This window comes from Callithrix jacchus, chromosome 1, assembly GCF_049354715.1.
Source record: "Callithrix jacchus isolate 240 chromosome 1, calJac240_pri, whole genome shotgun sequence".
Classification (NCBI taxonomy): Eukaryota; Metazoa; Chordata; class Mammalia; order Primates; family Cebidae; genus Callithrix; species Callithrix jacchus.
The window spans coordinates 17,810,023-17,831,086 of NC_133502.1; the positions used below are offsets into that span (position 1 = coordinate 17,810,023).

General features: G+C 37.9%; 1 protein-coding gene across 10 annotated transcripts in view; it reads right to left on the reverse strand.

The window, feature by feature from the left end:
* FGF14 (fibroblast growth factor 14) overlaps nucleotides 1-21,064 on the reverse strand; it is a 686,012-nt gene that overhangs the window by 412,037 nt on the left and 252,911 nt on the right. Inside the window, exons 1-2 of one of the 10 annotated variants that reach the window (XM_078326777.1) lie at nucleotides 11,331-18,994; nucleotides 6,693-6,808 (exon numbers count right to left, since the gene is read on the reverse strand). The exons of 8 other annotated variants lie outside the window; for them this stretch is intronic. The gene's annotated coding sequence lies outside the window, so the exon portion shown is untranslated. Of the gene's footprint in view, nucleotides 1-6,692; nucleotides 18,995-21,064 lie in introns of those variants that run through there. One more of the 10 variants, XM_078375894.1, reaches the window with a different exon arrangement.

Here is a 21,064-nt window from a genome sequence, read left to right on the forward strand (position 1 = left end):
CTGGGGATATGGGATGACATATCCTCTCTCAGGAAGACTCCTGGATAACAGGGTAAAAAGCCATTTTGCACTCAGCCTTTTTGATAAAGAAGCACTTGAAAAAACTGTTTACTCTTTTTGTTTTATTTTCTAGTATAGCATTCAACTGAGTTAAACTGTTTCTTTTTAAAATACATTTTGCATAGTGTGCCATGGTGTAAAACACACAAGGGTTATTTCAACAAATATTTATTGTCTAAATTTCCTTTTGGCAACTGATGATATGGATATAGAAGATGAAATCTTAATTTTAAATAAAAGCTCTATCTTCTAAGAACTGGGAAGCTATGTAATTTTTAAACTATCAAATGTTGGGGAAAAGCCTGCATGGGGATTATTTACTTCTCACCCAAACCAGCTCCTCTCTCTCAATTTCCCGTCTCCATGATTACCACCATCATTCACCTGCTTATCTGAAGAGGCCTCAGTTCTTTTCACTCCCTTCATCCCAACCACTATAAAGGATACAGTTCAGTGACATTAATCATATTCAGAGTGTTGTGCAACCATCACCACTGCGTTTTCCAAAACTTTTTCCAACATCCCAAGCAGAAACTCCCATTTTCTCCCTCTCCTTTGCTACTGACAATCTCTAATCTACTTTAGCTCTCTGTGAATTTCCTTATTCTAGGAACTTCATACACGTGGAATCATATGTGTCCTTTTGTGTCTGGTTTATTTCACTGAGCATAATGTTTTCAAGGTTCATTCATGATGTAGAACTTTACTCATGTATCAGAATGTCATTTCTCAAATATTCTATTGTATGTAGATATCACGTTTTGTTTATTAATTCATATATTGATGGACGTTTAGTTTCTGTCCACCATTGGGCTACTGTGAATAATGCTGCAATCAGCACTGGAGAACAAGTATCTGTTTACATCCCTCCTTTTAGTTCCTTTGAGTATATACCTTGGAGTGGAATTATTGGGCAATATGATAATTTTTTATTTAATTTTTTCTGAGAAACTGTAAAACTGTTTTAAAACATATTTGCAACCATACTTCATTTTTCTATAACTATTTAGTAATTAAATACCAACAGTAATCTTTTTCATAAAAGTACATATCTCTTATTGAGCATTTCCTATATGCCAGCATCTCATCTAATTTTCCTCAATATTCTCTACAGTAGTTACCATCATTAGCCCCATTTTACCAAGGAGAAAACGGAGACTAGGAAAAATCAAACCATTTGGTGGTGGACGGATTGGCAGGTAAATTCTGTCTGTATAAAATACCTAAAGAAGAATTTACTGTTTTCATTTTACAGGTAGAATCAGGGCCACAGTGGCTAGAACAATTTGCTCTGAGGTAACAAGCTGAGTAAGTAAACGCAGGTCACTAGAACTGCAGAGTTACAGTAGAACTCACTTCTTTTTTTTTAATTGCATTTTAGGCTTTGGGGTATATGTGAAGAACATGCAAGATAGTTGCATAGGTACACACGTGGATGTGTGATTTGCTGCTTTCCTCCCCTTCACTTATATCTGGCATTTCTCCCCATGCTCTCTCTCCCCAACTCCCCACCCCCAGCTGTCCCTCCCCTATTCCCCCAACAGACCCCAGTGTGTAGTGCCCCCCTCCCTGTGTCCATGTGTTCTCACTGTTCAACACCCGCCTATGAGTGAGAACATGCGGTATTTCATTCTCTGTTCTCGTGTCAGGTTGCTGAGAATGATGTTCTCCAGATTCATCCATGTCCCTACAAACGACACAAACTCATCGTTTTTGATTGCTGCATAATATTCCATGGTGTATATGTGCCACATTTTCCCAGTCCAGTCTATCATCGATGGGCATTTGGGTTGATTCCAGGTCTTTGCTATTGTAAACAGTGCTGCAATAAACATTCGTGTGCATGTGTCCTTATAGTAGAACGATTTATAGTCCTTTGGATATATATCCAGTAATGGGATTGCTGGGTCAAATGGAATTTCTATTTCTAGGTCCTTGAGGAATCGCCACACTGTCTTCCACAATGGTTGAACTAATTTACACTCCCACCAGCAGTGTAAAAGTGTTCCTATTTCTCCACATCCTCTCCAGCATCTGTTGTCTACAGACTTTTTAACGATCACCATTCTGACTGGCGTGAGATGGTATCTCAATGTAGTTTTGATTTGCATTTCTCTAATGACCAGTGATGATGAGCATTTTTTCATATGTTTTTTGGCTTCTTGTATGTCTTCTTTTGTAAAGTGTCTGTTCATATCCTCTGCCCACTTTTGAATGGGCTTGTTTGTTTTTTTCTTGTAAGTCTGTTTCAGTTATTTGTAAATTCTGGATATCAGCCAAACCGTCTCTATTTGCAGACAACATGATAGTATATCTAGAAGACCCCATCGTCTCGGCCCCAAATCTCCTGAAACTGATAAGTAACTTCAACAAAGTCTCAGGACACAAAATCAATGTGCAAAAATCTCAAGCATTCCTATACACCAATAACAGACTTAAAGAGAGCCAAATCAATAACGAACTGCCATTCGCAATTACTACAAAAACAATAAAATACCTAGGAATACAACTAACAAGGAATGTAAAGGACCTCTTCAAGGAGAACTACAAACCACTGCTCAACGAAATAAGAGAGGACACAAACAGATGGAGAAACATTCCATGTTCATGGTTAGGAAGAATCAATATCATGAAAATGGCCATACTGCCCAAAGTAATTTACAGATTCAACGCTATCCCCATCGAGCTACCAATGACCTTCTTCATAGAACTGGAAAAAACCACCTTAAACTTCATATGGAACCAAAAGAGAGCCTGCATAGCCAAGTCAATTCTAAGCAAAAAGAACACAGCAGGAGGCATCACACTACCGGACTTCAAACTATACTACAAGGCTACAGTAATAAAAACAGCATGGTACTGGCATCAAAACAAAGATATAGACCAATGGAACAGAACAGAGGCCTTGGAGGCAACACAACATATCTACAACCATACAATCTTTGATAAACCTGACAAAAACAAGCAACGGGGAAATGATTCCCTGTTTAATAAATGGTGTTGGGAAAACTGGCTAGCTATGTGCAGAAAGCAGAAACTGGACCCCTCCCTGATGCCTTACACTAAAATTAACTCCAGATGGATTAAGTATTTAAACATAAGACCTAACACCATAAAAACCCTAGAAGAAAATCTAGGCAAAACCATTCAGGACATAGGAGTAGGCAAGGACTTCATGACCAAAACACCAAAAGCATTGGCAACAAAAGCCAAAACAGACAAATGGGACCTAATCAAACTCCACAGCTTCTGCACAGCAAAAGAAACAGTCATTAGAGTGAATCGGCAACCAACAGAATGAGAAAAATTTTTGCAGTTTACCCATCTGACAAAGAACTCACTTCTTCATGACTTGCCCAGCTCTTCCATTGCACCAGGCTGCCTGCCTCACTCATATTATATACATAAGACAATATCATGATCATCGTATATCTACAAATTCATATTTACTCTTAAACTGAAGTCCATTTGTCTCATAAGTAAAAGGAGAAAAGCAAAACTGGAGACCAAAATCATTACAATTATAATAAACCTGTAATATTTATGGAATAATGTATTTGTGCTAAGCATTGGACCAAATGTTTTACACATATTATCTTAACTTCACAATAAATCTATGAGCTAAGTATTATTATCACTTCCCCTTTCAGTATAAAGTGTAAACCAGATATCAGAAAAATCAAAAACCTTGAACAAGTGTACACAACCACTAAGTTGTAATGTGAGGCTTTAACTCTCAATGTGCCCAAATTCAAAGTCCATAGTGTTAACTCTTATTCTGTAAGAGTTATCTATGATAAGGAAGAAAATGAGATGAAAAGAGTATTTGTATAACTTTTTCTCACACTTAAAATATAATAAACAATAAATCAGAGAATCATGAATGCTTATGATTTTATTATTTAAAATTTTAATGTCTTAATGTTCTATTCTTTTTGTTACAAGTGTTAAATTCAGGAAATGTTGGTAGATTCTAGATTTCTTCTAGAACGGCAAAATGGGAGAAATTCCTCACTGCTGAGCAAGGCCAATGAGTTGAATGAAGTGACTAAAATAAACTAACACAAGTGTTCACAATGAAGTTGTTAGAAGTGCCGCATATTTTTTTAACAATGACTCTTTTGCATCATGTTAGCCATGAAGTCTCAGCTGGCAGTTATCAGCTGTCTCTAGCTATAAATGACAGAACAAGTGAGCAGGGCTCACCTACACTTGCTCTGCTCTCACAGATCCCACCATTCCCATCTTGCAGTGGTGGGGAAGCACCTGCCCTTTCCAGGAGAGAGGACACCTTTGAAAACACTGCCTGCCCCTGCTCTCTCAGAGAGGCAGTCGTTTCAGTGTCATAGTAGTCTTCGCTCCACATCTCTGATATCCAATCCTGACTCTGCCCTTTACTACCAAGAAAACCTTAGACATGTTGCTTGTCTGTGCCTTGGCTTTCTCATCTATCAAAAGGGTGATGATAGAAGCATTTAATCCATAAGGCTGTTGAGAGGGTGGATCCCTTAAATAGAGCCCATTCTAGAAATTCAGTAGCTGTCGGCTAATATCATTACTTTCATCATTAACACTTACTCTCTCCCAGGAAACGTTAGCCATTCAGGAACTCCAGCCCCACTAACAAGGTGGACAAATATGCCGGTGCCTGACAAGTGGATTGACCAAGCAGAGGTAGGAGGTCCCTGTGGTGTTGCTGTTAACAGAGAGCTGAGGTTCATTCTATCATTCCCGTTTGGCTCTGAACCCACATTCTATTGAAAGAAAGTTTGAATGTTCTAGCAAATCAGACTTACTGAGCTTTTTAACCACGTAACCCACGCCAATTTGTGTGCTGATTGTAGAAAACCCCACCCTCATTCTCCCATGAACACTTGTTGTAACTCTAGAGTCACAGCAAACAAGAGACAATGAGAAACAAAGCACGAAGTTCGTCATAGGTCACTTGCAAACGTATGTGAAAAGAAGGTGCTCTCTTCTGAAGAGAAGTGATTTATGTTGGAAAAAGGTTAATGGCATTCTCTTTGGAAACAGGCAGGCTTTTTAGTAATACTGAGTTCTCTTAAAATTTGAAAATTTGGTTGGGCAAGGAGGCTCACGTATGTAATCCCAGCACTTTGGGAGGCCAAGGCAGCCAAATCACTTGAGGTCAGGAATTCAAGACCAGCCTGACTAACATGGTGAAACCCCATCTCTACTAAAAATTCAAAAATTAGACAGGTATGGTGGAATGCACTTGTGGTCCCAGCTAGTCAGGAGGCTGAGACAGGAGAATTATTTGGAAGCTGGCAGACAAAGGTTGCAGTGAGCTGAGAGTGCACCACTGCACTCCAGCCTGAGTTACAGAGCAAGACTCCATTTCAAAATAAATGAAATAAAAACTTCCCGTTAAGGATATTTTTCACTCCATGTCAAACTGATTTTTGAGGACATTGACTAAACTTCAAAACAGAGCAGTTCATTAATAAATTCATTGTGATACAGTTTTACATGTTTAGAAGAATTCCACATACTGGTCAAGCATTGAACCTGGCATCAATTGTCTCCTCTTGCAAAACATGGAAAGAATATTGACATTAAAATTTATCATTATTGGAATAGATATCTGCCTCTATTTGACACAAATAAAGAAATGTGTGTTACATGAGTATTTCCCTTCCTCAATTTCTTACAATGTGCTGGTTATCTTTGGGAAGAAAAAAAGCACGAGTTTCAAAAATTCTTACTGATAAAGAATTAAGAGCCAACTGGGCAAATTAAAGCTCTCCATTGCAGATCCATTCTACTGGGTAATAAAATGTGCTTTCCTTGGGCCAAAATCAGCAATAGAGTGTTACATTAGTTTCCTGGTACTTTTGTAACAAATAACCACAATTGTAGTGGCTTAAAACTTCACCAATTTATTATGTTATAGTTCTGGTGTCTTATATTTAAGGTTGTTAAGAAGGTAGTTCCCGTGTATAGTAGCCCATACTAGGAGCTCAGTAGTTGCTGGCTAATATTATTACTATTTTCATTCATATTAACACCTACTATCTCATAATAATGGTTAGCCATTCAAGAACTCTACCCCAGGAAGGAAGATGAACAAGTTTGCCCATGTCTGACTGGCAAAGTGGAGGTAAATGAGTCCAAAATGAGTCTCACTGAAGAACAGTCAAGGCATAGCTGTGTTCTTTCTGGTGGCTCCAGAGAAGCTGGGTCTACCCGTTTTTTTCCAGCTTCTAGAGGTTGCCTGCATTCTTTGGCTTGTGGTCCCCTCCTCCATCTTTGCCCTAAATGATGGGTTGAATCCTTTATGCATCACATCCCTTTGAGTTCTTCTTCAGCCTCCCTTCTCAACTTTTAAGGACCTTTGTGATTACATTGGGTTTACCTGGATAATGCAGGATCATTTCCCTATTTTCAGGCCAGCAGATTAGAAATTAAATTCCATCTGCAAATTAATACCCACTTTGTCAGATAACTGAACATATTTATAGGTTTCTGGAATTAGCCTATAGACACATTTTGGCAATGACTGTTCTACCTGCCACAGGTAGAAAATAAAAAACATGAAAAATAAAGCACAAAGATAGCATGCAAGGGAAAGCCAAATGCCCTAGGATGACATTTTCAAACATCATATCTACCTGTCTTGATCTAGGTTGTTGAAGTGAACAAAGCTGAGGGCGTGCTATGTTTAAGCTTCTGTGAGCGAAGGACAGGCCTCCATTAGCCCAGGAATGAAATCCACTATACCTGCAGACTACAATAACAGAGTAAATGCTCAGAGATTTTACTCTGAAGGATTGCGCATAGTGTAAATGTTGCCCAAGAGCAATTAAATATGTTTGTCCCCACTTTTTGCTTGCTTAAATAGCACTTCCACCAATTGAAGATATGCATAGCAAAACTTGGTGCATTCTTTCAATGTGGACAGTCAACACACCTAAAGAGGTGACTCAAAACTAATTGAAGAGTAAAAATCTCCAACTGATGTGTTTCTGGTGTCCCATTATAGACATGAATTCCCTCCTTGGTCTTTCCTTTGTGTTTCTCCCTAAAGTAGCAGGCAATGAAGGCTACATCTCTAAAAGTGAACAGCTGAAAGATTGGGATATGCTACTGGTGTACTTGCTACTTGTGAAGTGTCTCCTGTGCCAATAATGAAATCCATCATGTGACTAGTTGTCTTTTGAAACCAAAGAGGTAGAGTGAGTTAAAATTCTATTTCAGCTGATGCTTTTATATAAAGAAACTACAGAAGTTCTCATTGTTTTTTTAAAATTAGTGCAAATAAAAGCTTTTAATTGTCTCTGTGATGTGGCTTCTTCCTTCCTAAGATGAGCTCACGGTGCCTCCTCCATGATCCTCTACCCTCCCCAGCCTGGTCTCCCGTCTCAGCCATAGACGCAACTCATTCTCATCTCTATGGTCTCACTCTTGTTATTTGGCCTGAAATCGTGCCTTTTCTCTAAACCATCTCAACAGGATAAATTGGAATACCATTTTCTTTATGAAGCTTTGGTCAAATATTACAACTCAGATTAATATAAAACACTCCAAAATCCTGTATCATTTAATGCCACTGAGATTGCCACCTAATTTGTTTATATTTTTCCCCCTAATCTTCTAACATGTTCTAGGTTCTATTTGACTACATCCCACATCTTGTTTTGTAGTTCTCTTAGTATTTAAGGCAGAACTTCATGTTCAAACTCACCAGTGATCACAGAAACACAAATTACAACAGTGAGAAATGATCAAATAACATGTGAGATCCATTGAAATGGCAGAAATTAGGAAAGTCAATATTACCAACTGTGACTAGAGATATGAGTAATTAAGTACTCTTATGTCCGTGTAGATATAAAGTTGTGCAACCATTCTGGATCAAATTGGCAGGACTTGGGAAAATAAGGTTTTTTTTTTTTTTTTGCTTTGAGCTACAACACACTCTCTCCTAGAGAGAATATCCCAGAGATATTCTCACAACATCCATCAGAAGACACAATGGGAATGTTTTCCATGGTCTCCTGTGTGCGAATGTGGAGGTAGAGGTTGCCCCAGGGTCCATAGGGGAGGATAATTGTGAAACATACTGGGAGCACCCTGCAGAATAATGTGCAGCAGAGAGACAGCACGGGGAGATCTTACACACATAACATTAAAAGAAGGACGAAAATACAAAATATTTTCTACCACAGTCCTACTTTTGTAAATTTAAAACATAGGCACACAAAACATTACATATTAGTACATTTTTAAGGCATGTGATGTGTACAATAGGGAGAAAACGATAAGTAGAAAAATTAGGGACATTGCAAAGACCAGTTTCAATATAGAGTATTAAATTAGAGGCACAGTTAATTCAATCTGAAGTCCAAACTAAAGAAGTGAATGACAGACAGATGCTGATACATAGGAAATGTCCTGTAAAAGTTATAGGCAGTTTTCAGTCTCTTAAGTTGATTTTTTTTCTTTTTTTCTTTCTTTTTTTTTTTTTTTTTTTTTTTGAGACAGAATTACACATGCTTGAGTGCAGTGGCATGATCTCGGCTCACAGCAACCTCTGCCTTGAGGTTCAAGCAATGCTTCTGCCGCACCCTCCCAAGTAGCTGGGATTACATGTGTACACAGCCACGCTCAGCTAATTTTTTGTATTTTTAATGGAGATGGGGTTTAATCATGTTGGCCAAGCTGGTCTCAAACTCCTGACCTCAAGCAATCCACCTGCCTCGGCCTCCCAAAGTGCTGGGATTACAGGCATGAGCCCCTACACCTAGCACTTGGTGGGTTTTCTTTTGACTAAAGATAACTTTACTTATCCTTTAATTAAATCCAAAAGTGAGGGATGAAACACTGAGTAGAATTGTTAAAAAGATTTTCAGGTGTTTTGTTGAACCTGAATACATTTCCATTTGAGCAGTTGCATTTATCTCTGAAAACATAGCCAGCAGGGAGCTTTGGAACATCTGCTATCAAAACTGAAAGCCTCTATTCCATCTCCTACAATTATATTGAAATGGATTGTTGGCCATTATTTTCTATCCTCAACACATTTATTTTTCAGCAACAATTTCCCACCAGCACAGCAGTATGAAATTTAATGGAAGAGCTATTGTGAAATAATTATTTTTACCTCTATAATTCTAGGTCTGCACTGATTTTAATCTGACAAACTATTCCAAATAGCTTTTTGATTATAGTTATTATATAAAATTTAGAATAATCTAACCAGGTTGGAATAGCTTCTCCTAACTAAACAAGTGTGTACATAAAAGGTGTATATGAAAGACTGTTTACATTTTCAGGAATAAAAGAAGATCAGACTTATGAATGTCTTATTAAAATGTGCTATAATTTAGATCATGCTAAATCAGTTCTCTAATATATGTGTGTATATATATTATAGCAGTGTGTATATATATCATAGAAGACTAAATGTATGGTAAAAGATTTCTATTGAGCATAAAACATAAAGTAAAAGACTTATTTAGAAATGGAAATTCAGAAAGTAACATTTCCCACAGAAAGAGAAAAATACTTGTTTTAATCTATCAGTCATGATTTGCTAAGTTGCATCTTTTTAAAATAGTCCCAACCTTTTAGACCAATTGTAACTGATAATTGGCTTACATCAGGTGGATTAGTTGATAGTTTCATTTGTGCTTCCTAAAGCCATGTTTTTAGCTTCTATTTGTTATATGACAGAGTTGAGCATGGGCTACCTTGTTTAGAATTCCCTAGTTTCTGCAAGTGGAGGTTAATACCCATGTCATGAGCACCAAAAGCCTAGCAGTGTGCGTGGGGAATGGACTATTAACACATTTCCCTGCTGTTTCTTCTGGGAAAACTCACATGCTTCACTTTTATTGATCTCTTTCTATACAAGACACAAATTAAGCAAATATCTGAACACACCAACAAACAAAATCAATAAACAAACATTTCAATTTATTTTCTCACCTTTTTTGTGTAGTATTATTACATTAAAACACATATGTTGTATACATGCCTTGAACAAGGCAATGGGCTAGACACTGAGTACTGAACAGACAAATAAGATATAGTCCCTGCCTGTAAGAAGACTAAAATCTCTTCAGATAAATGCAGGTGCCATACATTCTAACGAAGGACATGGTAGAAAAAAACCTGTGAGAGAGGAGAGTGTTCAGTCAGGCTCTAGATTGTTTCAGTCCCATTTTTCACGCCTCCTTAGTCTTTCCATTGCTTTGGAGAAAAACATCCCGAAGCAGTGTTGCTTGATCAGACCTGTGTGCTTTTCCTAAATATGCTCAAGAGAATGATACAGGTATGTTTCTGCCCACCTTGAAATAATCAATTGTCCTGGATGGAAAATCAGTGCTATGATTGGCAGCCCCATATAGGCAAGCATGTATATTGTACCTCCACAGTAATCAGTAATGAAAGTAATGATGGGCATCAAATATTATGTAGACTGTCTTAGCATTTGTGCCTTTGCACACAATAGAGTTAATCTGAATCAACTTGGTATAGAAATTATGAGAAAAAAAGTCACGATATAAACTTGGCAAAGAGCTTTCCTCCCAAGTAACAAGTTGAACTAATTGTCTAGGGCCCCATGCTGAAACTCAATAACATAACGACAAGAGTATAACTTACAGTGATTGATATGGCATCTGAGATGGAGGAATTTGAAATTGAGATTTTTTGGTTATCATTTTACAAAGTAGCTTTAATTAAGGATTTTTAAATTAAATAACAAAAGTCTCTATCAATACAAATGTTTTCTGGTTCTTTCTAGAATCTTAAGCCAAACTTCTTCAATGTAGCCTCAGGCTAAGTTTCTTTGAACTAAAAATCAACCAGCTTCAGTGGCTCAAACCCATAATCCCAGCAGTAGTTTGGGAGCCTGAAGTAGAGGGATTGCTTGAGGCCAGGAGTTCAAAACCAGTCTCTACATACACACACACACACACACACACACACACACACACACACACACACACAGAGTGTGGTGGTGTACACCAATAATATTAGCTACTTGGAAGGCTGAGGCAAGAGGATCACACAAGCCCAGGCCTTCAAGGCTGCAGTAAGCCATGATCACACCATTGTACTCCAGCCTAGGTGACAAAGCAGGGCCCTATCTCAATAAACAAACAAAGAAAAACACAGGAGAAAAGTCATAGGAACAGTCTACACACTAGAAAAATGTGACAATTTACTTGATGAACACAGCATTGCCTCCTCTTAAAATCCCTTAACGTGCCCCAACTAAGATCTGGTATGAAGTCACTTACGTGGAACAAAGTCCTCTTGCACTATGAGAAAGCTCAGCAGCATTTAGTTTCTATAACCCATACGAACAAACAGCACATCTACAGGAATGCAATCACAAGAAAGCTTTATCTGAGTTAAAGTTGGAATTCTCATTAAAAATTTTTTAATTGGTTGTTTTTATTACAAATAGCACAGAGTTAAAAATGAATAAGATACTAAGACTTTGGTTAACAGCTCTATGACGGAGTTTATGATGTTTGGAAAACTGTCTGTAAACAGAATTTCTCTACATGTGGGATCTGAAGTGCAATCCCAATGAAATTTTTGGTTTGTTTTGAGACGAGTGTCATTCTATTGCTCAGGCTAGAGTGCAGTGGCATCGTCTCAGCTCACTGCAACCTCTGCACCCCAAGTTGAAGTGATTCTCCTACCTCAGCCTCCTGACTAGCCGGAAATACAGGCACGTGTCTAATTTTTCTATTTTTAGTAAAGACAGGGTTTGACCATGTCGGCCGGGATGCTCTCTAATTCCCAACCTCAAGTGATCCACTTGCCTTGGCCTCCCAAAGTGTTAGGATTACAGACGAGACCCACCATGCCTGGCCCCAGTGAAATTTTAAATCAGAATTTTGCATAAATCTTTTTATTTAATTTACATATCTTGATGCATTAGCTTTGGAGAACTATATTCCCTAAAAGAAGTAAGATATTTGGAAGTAATATATAATATTATGAACCAGAACTCTTTAGCTTAATGATAATGATAAAATTTTAAAATGTAATGCTCCATTCTGTGTCATTTTATACCTTAACAATAAAAATATTATTCATATCTGGAATGCAAATGTTTTATTGTGAACTTATTAGACTCCAAGTACTAGTTTATCAATTATATGCCTTTTAAATCATGGAATCCTTAGAGCAACCCTGTGAAGTAAGTATTATTATCATAATACTTAGATGAAGAAACTGAGGATGGGAGGTTTAGAAGGCATGTCCAAGATAGCACATTAAGTGGCAGATCCAAGGCTGGACTCAGGTAGTCTCATTACAGATTTGAGCTCATGTGTCCCATAATAACAATGAAAATAATCAGCTCCAACACACCCACAACATTGCTTGGAAAATGGGCTCCCTGATTCAAATTGCTTTAATTGCAAAAAGCACTATAGCAACCACAATGCTCCTCTTGGAAGAATTAGTTCTAGGATCAACATAGGCAGCAAGCCTAGCTGTAAAGCAGCCCACGGACTAAATAATTCTAAGAAAAAAAAACCCTGAGATTAATAAACTGAGTCCATAGGCTTGAAATACGAAATAATCCAAAGTAAGGATGACTGATCTGAATATGGAAATGTACTGTTCTCAGTTAGCAAAATACAAGTGGCATCTTCTTCTCCATGTTTATCTTGACTAGCTTGTATGTATTTGATTTATGCCAGATTAAAAAAATAAAAAAAAAAATGATCCACAGCCATGCCCTGCCTTTCTCCCATACTTGGCTAATCGACCAGTCAAGGAGCTTTTATCAAGCCAGGGAGAAAACCTGGGACATTAGATTGCTTAGTCAAACAACATTCACAAACTTTGTGACACTGATAAGAAGCTGAAAGTAGGCCATTCTGCTCATTATATTTTAGAAACAGCAATGAGGTCACTCTTAAACTATGCTAAAGTTTGGATACTAATGTGGTGTGGTTGCTTCTCTGTGCTCTTATACAAACACAACAGCCATGCCTTCAACACTGTTTTTTGGGCACTCTACGATAAACCCAACTTTTCATTGTTGTTCCAGTGATCACAATATATTCAGGCTGAAGCAACCTCATCTCAGGCATCTATCCCTCTTGGTAACCAAAACAAGATAATCGACAAAGGTTAAAAGCCAAAATTATGACTAAGTACTGTTTATTGAGTTTGCAAAACTAACTGCAAGCTTATCTCCTAGAGATGTTTTCCACGTAAGCAAATAAAATTATTTGAGCAAAAGTATCTCGAAACTACACATAGGTGTCTAGGCTGTAGATTATTCCACAATAAAAAAAATATGCAACCAAGGTATTTGGTCATATGTCTGATATGTCCCAAATAAGACTGGATTCTGGTAATTTATAAACCTAGATGAGGAGTCCTTACAAAGAAATGGACTTAAGCTTGGTGCAATTCGAGCAAACTGTTCTGCGCTGTCAACACCCCGAATTTGTAGGTGAAACATACATCCTAGTTTTTGTTTACCGTCCGGGCATAATAACTAATAATTCTTCATTTTACTCTCAAAATGTCTTTGTCTAAATGAACTGTAGTCATGATACATCTGTACCCTTCAGGTGTGATAACACAAACCTTGGGAAATTTATAGACATTGTACTATTGTGTTACTGTGAGTTAGGTCACATCCTTCAAGTGGGTAAGGCTTTGTCTGAAGAGAATGATGGTCTCATTGCCAATCAATGCAAGGTATGAGTCCCGAGATAAAACATGGTGACACAGGACTTGGGCCTCAGGCCAGGGCAATGGAGGAGAAAACTACTTGGCCTAGGACTGGGATCTCAGGTGGACCCAGACACTGAAGTACCAATAAGTCCTTATGATGGAAAATGGACCATCCTTATGATGCAAAGTGGACTGTCCCACTTAAAATCCCAAGCCTAGGGCAAGTGCTTTTCTCTTCCATTGCCCTGGCCTGAGGCCCACCTCTTGGGTCACCATGTTTTATCTCACGACTCATACTTTTCATTGATTGGCAATGAGACCATCATTGTTTTCAGACGAAGCCTTACCCACTTGAAGGACGGGACCTAACTATGGCCCTAAAAGAAAATAACACAATAGTACAGTATCTGTGATGGTGCAGGACAAGTTTCCTGGGAAACATGGAAGAGAGGGCAGAGCTAGATCTTGCCATCCAAGGCCAGAGTGGCAACACATGAGTGGCCCACAGGGAAGGGGAGGGTGTGAGGCATCAGTCCATCCAATGCCTCGGCCACTGAGGAAGCCCTTCAGTGTCCTAAACAAGACAGAGGAGAGGACACCAGGCACTTGCTCTTGAACAGAAGGGGCTGGGCAAATTAAAGGGTGCTAATTTCTAGCAATAAATGTGCCATTCTATGAAGCAAGGTTATTGTGCAACATGGGAACTGTTCACAAATGGTTAGCAGCTTACATAAATGCTCATACTTGGTATTGTTTTCATATGGTAAAACTGTGTTTTAGTGTTTCAATTCTTACTTTGTAATTACTCTGGGATCTATAGTCAAATGTAAAACTATGAGCTTTCTGAGTACTATGTGCTTTTTAATTATTTATCACTATGCACATTTTAAAGCAAAAGTCATGGTTTGTATTGCCCAATATATAGAATTCCCTTTGACAGCCTTGCTACGAGTTCCATCCAAACAATGTATTCCAGCATCCCTGTTGCCTTTTGTGTAGGCAGAAAGGGTTGCCCTTGTAAAGGTAGTATAATCCCTGTGAGCAGCAGACCTGAGTGTGAATCTTGGGTCTTCCACATCGGAGCTCAGAGGAGTTTGAAAGCTAATAACTCATCTGAGTCTCAGTTTTCTCACCTATGAAATAGAAAATACTGCCAGCCAGGTGTGGTAGTGCACACCTGTAGTCCCAGTTTGTTGGGAGGCTGAGGCATGAGAATCACTTGAACCCAGGAAGCAGAGGTTGCAGTGAGCCAAGAGCATGACACTGCACTCCAGCCTGGGTGATAGAGTGAGACTGTCTCAAAAATTAGAACAACAACAACAACAAAAAAAAAAAAAAAACAGAGAAATGGAAAATATCATATATCTTGTAGGACTGATATAATGATTAGTGATAAAATATGTAAAATGCTTAGCAAAAGTGATTAGCTAATGATAAGATGATGATTATTATTAATGTTATTAATCCAAAGAATGGGTCCACACTGATCGCCTCATATGTCCCATGAGCAATGCTCCATGGATGATGGCTGAATCACTGTGGAGGTGGGGATGGCATGGAAGAGATCATTCTAGTTAAGGATGGAAGGAGAAGAAGCTAGAATAGGTACTTAATTCCTAGAATTAGAGAGTACTGGGCTGAGGAGTGAGAAAATCAGAGTAATCAGTTATGTGAAGAAATGAGGAAAGACCGAGATGTTTGTATCCCAAGAAGCTTTCAGCAGCTTCATGCTACGGGCTGGAGAGCTACAGGAACAAATTCACCCACTCAACCCCTCCACCTGCCAGCATGCTACAAACCAAGCCAAGGCAGGAACAGTGCGCCTTCCAGGAGTGCCTGATATCCCAGATATTTTCACTGTCATGTAATTGTCTTGCATGAAACACAGTGGATTGAAAATTTCACATAAATATCATTACCATACTAGCTTTAATATAACATCAAATTTATGGTAGCAGCTTTAGGTCAAACCCTTCAAGACCCATTAAAGTGGTGACACATCCATGTTTGGTGCTTGGGTGAAGAATGGTGACAGTGTAGTAAGATTGGGAGAATGTGCAGCTTATTAGCTGTGTGACCTTGGGCAAGCCCTCCAACCCTGCTCATTTATAGTGAAGATAATACAGAAGCTTTGAAAGGTGTTCAAAAAAGTTGTAAAAGCTAAAACTTTAACTGGTAATAAATAAATGACTGCCCAATACAATATCTGGTATGTAGTAGATACTCAATAAATGTTAACTAGTTTTGCCATTATATTTCACCAAAACAGACTCAATGCTTTCTATGTACTAGGCACAATGTCTGATGTTGGATCATTTCAGATTCAAAAGAAATGTGTGGCAAGCCACCCAGAGATTTTTATATTTTTCTCTCCAACTTTTACTTCAAAAAGAGACAAAGTGTATTATTCCACTATTTTGGAGATAAAAGGCTGAAAACTACCAGCAAAAGGTAACAGATAGCTATGAAGGAACTCCAGTGTGACTGTGATTTATGATTATCTATTTGGGTAAGGGGAGTGAGAAAATAGGAGAATCAAGGTGTTTAAAGAAAAAGTCGATACCTCTAATTAGTGTTAAAGTAGCAGAAATTGAACTTCATAAAACCTCAAGATAAATATGAAAGAGGTCCCAATTTTTTTAAGGAAACTCCCTGACACTTTAGCAGAAACTCTGCCTCTGATTTCTCTGTCAATACTCAATCTATAAACTGGGTTATGAGAGAATTCAAGAATAAATCTGACAACATGCCTTGTTGTATTGTCGTATTACTTTGGCAAAAAGTGATAGAAACTAAACTCAAACTGAAATTAACCTAAGCATACTAAGAATTTATTGTGGCCGGGTGCAGTGGCTCAAGCCTGTAATCCTAGCACTTTGAGAGGTCAAGGAGGGCGGATCACGAGGTCAGGAGTTCGAGACCATCCTGAACAACATGGTGAAACCTTGTCTCTAATAAAAACACAAAAATTAGCTGGACGTGGGGATGCACGCCTGTAATCACAACTACTCAGGAGGCTGAAGAAGGAGAATTGCTTGAATCCAGGAGGCAGAGGTTGCAGTGAGCCGAGATCGTGCCACTGCACTGCAGCTTGGGCAAGAGAATGAGACTCCATCTCAAAAACAAAAGAAAACAATTTATTGTGTTACCAAATCCAACGACAAATTAACCAGAAAAGCAAGAGAAAAGCGGGGTTGTAGGAAGGGCAGACAGCTGGATCCCAGCCACAGAAACCAGAGGCATGGATGCCACTGAAATTTTCTTTCCCATTCTTAACTCACCACCATTTAGCAGTAAACATGACTACCAGCAGTTTTCCAGAAAATAAATTGTAGGGCTTCCTATACTAGAAATACACTTACTCTCTTTCTCAGTGCTAGTTCCAGAAATCCCAGGGGAGGATTCTAGTTGGCTTGGTTTTGATAAGGTGTCCATTCCTGGCCCAATCAACTTTGGTCACGTAAGAAAACAGACGTGCTGAATGAAGGCAGTGGCTGTTTCAGAGGCAGGACACAGAACTAGTTCTCCATCCAGCAAATGTTTAGTGAAGCCATGAGCTGAAGAGCCCTTTCTATTTGGGCCTTTTCTATCAGCGTCACCTATTGCTATGTTAAGCAAGACAGTTTTCTCTTTCACATGGCTTTCTAGTGACACCCATCAGTGCAAAAATAAGAAATAGTTTATGAACTATTGCAGCAATTTAGAAGGGTTTTTTAAAAATAGATGCCAAGAAGAGAAAATGCATTTGTGGAAAATGTGCTTACTTTTTCTCAAAGAAAAACAGCATTTTGCTGGACAAATGAACCTAAAAATCATGAGGAGTTGTACTTTTGTTATCTCAGAACTTTCTCTGGCTAGATAAGTGCCAGGCTTATTTCTTCAATATATAATTGTAATGCATTTGGAAAATACATTAAGCTCAATGACATAGGATTTTTCTTTAAGTATAGTTATGGGTTAACACTGTTTAGTTATTTGAATGCTGAATCATTATGCACCCAAAGAAAAAGAAGAGGCAGGTTTTTCTGACTTACTGCATAAATTTATGCATCTACCACTAGAGGGCACAAATAGGGCTGTTTTCTGGGAAAAGGTTTGAAAAATGACAAAATTCCATATTTTGGAACGGTGACTGAGTTAAGATATGTAGATATGCATGTTTTCTTTAAATCTGAGAAGAAAAATCAAAACATACTCATACTTCACCATGTACCATTTTGTTCTCTTCCCTTTCCCTCAAAAATAAAAAGTATACATTCATGAATTAAGAAATATCAATGGTTCATAAGAATTTAGACATAAATAAAATAAAGTTAAATGGTTATCAAGAAATAGACTAACATAAAAAATACTGCTACAGCAACATGGCAAAAAGCCACAAATTAGCAAAAGTATTCATATTTGCCTACACCACACTTGGTATCTTAGAATTCGTAAATCACCAAGCACAATACAGTCCACAAAACTGATTCCAAATCTTGCAAATATTAGGTATATATTGCATCTTTTCTTAACAAATGTAGCACTGTGGTAAAAATAGGATATGATTTGGTTGCATTTTCACACAATACTGTGCTTGAGTCATGCTTGCGGAATACCTCCATCTGCAACAGCTGTTTTACTCCAAAAAAAAAAAAAAAGAAAGAAAGAAAGAAAGAAAAGGAAAAAACCCAACTTCTTCAGAATAAGCAAACAGTCCCTAATCTTGTCAGCCTGGATGTCTGACAAGTGCTACTAACTGTGACTAGGTTTTGATAACTCCCTTGATTTGTTTTCAGGATTTATTATTATTATTACGTTGATGAAAAGGGGCCTTGTGAGGGCCAATGATTCTATCGGAAATAAAGCCAAAATAAACTAAGCTCAAAGTCTGCTGAGAGGCACCTATGCTGGAGAAAGGGTCGCAAGGTGAATGGCATGATTTGCCTTCAGTGAGGATAGTGAAAATGCTGCGGCGAATTGGATAAAAGTGATCAGTTGGTAGCTTTGACACCTTTAACATCTTGATTTCCCGTTTCCCATCACTACTTCATGGTAGCATCAAGAATGTATAAAAATGTAGATTGTCTTCACTTTATTAAAATTTCTCTAAAACACAAATTTTGAAGGTTATACATAAGAAGTTACTAGATGTTCAGTCACTCAGTTTAGTCCTTTCCAATGTTTCCTTTAAAAAAAACATACTTTTATTGTTTTTTAAAAAAAGCTCACTAAATTCTGCACACCTTCTGCACCTTCTACAAATGTTTTCCTCTAGTCCAATCCTGTTTCCTTTCCTGCTTTAGGTTTTGTCATTTCCCTCCTGATGCTAACTTGAGGTTTCACAATCCACAGAAAATAGCAATTATGATACAGGTACCCACTTATCCTCCCATTGATGGGCATGCATGTAGCAATAAGAATCCTTTTTAAGAAACAGCTTGTCTTTATCTGAGCCTAAGAGTAGAGTTTTCTCTACCAAATACTTTCAAATGCTTTGTCCCAAACTGCTTCCATATGGCAAACTATTAACCCTTCTACACAGCTTTTCATTTTTGGCAAATATGTATGTATTTATATGTGCGATGTGCTTATGGAATATATATAAGTATAGATTAGTGTGTGTGTATACACACACACACACACACACACACACACACACACACGTCTTCCCAATTAACACCGACAAAGCCTTCAAGAGTAACAGTGAGAGGTATGGTGAACATTTTGAAATTAATTATGACTGGCTACTAAAATATTGCCAATTCATCCTCCCTGAGGGGGAAAAAATACACACTTGTTTTTCATCTTGCACATTAATAGTCTAAGAAGTTGAACGACTGAGTAGAGACCAAAGGAAGTTTACATGTGCCCAGTAATTGCTGGATTTGAGAATCAGACATTCAAGTTTTAACCCATGTTTCTACTGAATTAATAGAGTCAAATTGACTTTGAAATTAATTTAACCCCAAAGACACAAAGATACTCTTTCAGACCTCTGTACAAAATAAATAAATAAACAAGCAAATGAAAACTGTTGCTTCCTTTTGGTGGAGTGGATCTTACAGAGCCTGGGGGATGTTTGTACCTCCTCCCTCCTGGCTGTCTACCTTGAGCATTTGAGTTTACAGATTCCATAGACTCACGTAGACCCTCTAAGTTAGCAATGTTATATACTTTCCTACAAAGTAGAAACGGTCCAGATTATCATGAGAAATGCCCTGAAATCTTAAAGCCAAAATATTATGCACCAAGAATATTATTTACTTATTTTAGAGACAGTTTTTCTCTGTTGCCCTGGCTGGAATGCAGTGGTGCAATTATAGCTTACTGCAGCCTTAAACTCCTGGGCTCCAGTGATTTTCCCACCTCAGCTTACCGAGTAGCTGGAAATACAGATGCACACCACTATACCTGGCGGCCTCACTATGTTGTCCAGGCTGTTCTTTAACTCCTGGGCTCAAGTGATCCTTCTACCTCAACCTCCGAAAGTGCTGGGATAACAGGCAGGAGCTACTGTATCTGGTCCACCATAAATCGTATGATTAAAAAATAAGAATCCACACGAGGCATACGTTGCAACCTAATCTCTGAACGGTTCCACTGTATCCCTCTTCTCCATGATTTTCCTTCTAAAACTTTTGATTAGATCAGCATTTTTACATTGAACTGCTTATTCAAAAGAAATAAATGGAAGTGAAGTACCTAAAAATGATTACAGTAAAATAAATTACTTTATAAATAGCTATCACATATACATTTATAGTAAATATATTTATATTAGATGTATTATATATGGTAGCTATTTATAAAGTAAATCATTTATTTAATATAAATTTATTACATATATTTATAAAGTAAATAATAACATAGTCCATATTTATACAAACATTTGAAATAATTATAGTCCTTCTGTCATTTTCCTAGCTTATTTATGTAGTACATTTTAATTGTAGAGAACTGGAAAAAATATGAATCATTCAAGAAATTGTGAATGATAATTTAACAATTTGCCTTGCAATATTCTTAATTACATTGATCCAGGAGTCTAAGAGAAGGCAGACAGAAACTTTTTTTGTCTAAAAATTGAACCATTACAGTACCTCTCACCTGGTGTAATCTTTTATCACCTGCTATGAACCAAATGTGTTTCCCCAAAGTTTTTATGTTGGAACTCTAACCCCCAATGTGATGATGTTTGAAGATGGGTCTTTGGGGACAATTAGGGCTAGATAAGATCATGAGGGTGGGGCCCTCATTATGAGACTAGTGTCTGTATAAGAAACACAGGAGCTTGCTTCCTCTCTCTCCACCATTTGAGGACACAGCAAGAAGACAGCCT